At 38.5% G+C, this 1,513-nt stretch overlaps 1 protein-coding gene across 5 annotated transcripts in view; it reads left to right on the top strand.

Annotated features, from left to right (window-relative positions):
* Nucleotides 1-1,513, top strand: part of Lrrc49 (leucine rich repeat containing 49) — a 119,292-nt gene that overhangs the window by 97,244 nt on the left and 20,535 nt on the right. The gene's annotated exons all lie outside the window — the stretch shown is intronic.

The following is a 1,513-nucleotide window of genomic DNA, read 5'->3' as shown; positions in this document are numbered from 1 at the left end:
AGCTACGATGGAGGTAGAATCCTTTGGTGATGTGAGGGTCATTGAAATACAGCCTTATTACAATGAAAAAAAAAGAGTAAGGGCTGATAATTAATGATTTAAATATTTATTTCAAAAAATTAGAAAAAGAACAACAAAATAATCCAAAAGAAAGTTAAATGAAAAAATTGTTGAATGTAAAATGAAGCTTTCTATTTTAAAATTCTAATAAAACCTATAGAAGGGGCCAGAGAAACAGCTCAGTGATGAGGAGTACATACTGACCTTGCTGAGGACCAGAGTCCAGGGCCGGGCACCTGTGGACAGGTCACAGCCTTCTGTGGTTCTAGCTCCAGGGGGTCCAGTGCTCCCTGCTGGCCTCCTCTGACATCTGCACATCTAAAAGTTTAAAACGTGATGTTAAATGTGTGTGGACATTGCTTTTTTTATTTTTAAAAAATCAGACAAAAGGAAGGGCATATGAACAAATACAGGTCTACAGCAAGTCACCATTTCCTCTACGAAACTGGGAAAGGGGTGACAAGGAAAATTGTGATCTGCATCACAACTGACTTCTCTTCTGTCATTGGGATTATAATTATCTTCAAATATGCTGAACCCAAGCACTAGATATTTTTATAGAATTATGAGCTGTAGACTATCTCATTACACTTTTCAAAATTTATACTTCTCCAAATTTCTAAAAGTCCCACTATACTTTTAAGTTAGAAAAATAAAAAACATTTCAAAAATTTCTGCTCCCAGGTTTTAGTTCCCAATAAAGTTCTATTATGAGTTTTCAGAACACTGAGTAGTGGAACTAAAAAGGGGCCTCATGTTGAGCCGTAGGATTCTGAGCAGACAGCTCTGTGATGCTCCAGGACCCCCCTGGTGTTGCCTATAGCCTCCTCTTAGCCCTGCCAGCACCTGTGGGGATTCTCAATGCTCTCAGTTCGCTTTTGCTAAAGTTAACTCCATACCCAATTTGATGTTCTAGCTAGGAACATAACGCAAGTGAATAAAAGAACTACGAGCTATGTATGTGGTTACCCAAGCAAACTAATGTGTTTTAGAGCTGTACAGACTGTGTGAAGGTGTCCAGCACCTCTTTGATTGCTTATGCTTTGATTCAGTTTTTGAATTATTCATGTTAAGATAGAGTTCATTTATCTTTGTAAAGTTTATCTTTGTAGAACTGTTTGAGATATGTTATCGTTGATGATTGGCAGTCACAGGTCAAGAGAATGTAGGCAGGGCTTACAGGGTTACAAGGCTACAGTCCTAGTCTTCAGGAGACAAAGACCAGAGGATTGAGAGTTTGAGGCCAGCCTGGGCTACAATAGTGAGACTGTGTCTCAAAACAAACAAAGTGTGCATCAGACACCTCAATTAGTGGAAACACTGGGGTACTAAGCTGAGTTCAAACAGTAACTATTCAGACTCAGAAATCTGGAGTTCAATAGAGGCTTCACTGCCTCTGAAGTCAGCAAAAGTTGCACATGACCTTTTTATTCTGTTTTTTTTTTTTTTTTTT

This window comes from Mastomys coucha, unplaced genomic scaffold (genome assembly GCF_008632895.1).
Source record: "Mastomys coucha isolate ucsf_1 unplaced genomic scaffold, UCSF_Mcou_1 pScaffold23, whole genome shotgun sequence".
Classification (NCBI taxonomy): Eukaryota; Metazoa; Chordata; class Mammalia; order Rodentia; family Muridae; genus Mastomys; species Mastomys coucha.
The sequence above is the reverse complement of the archived record's forward strand: the minus strand, read 5'-3'. Positions and strand labels throughout refer to the sequence as shown.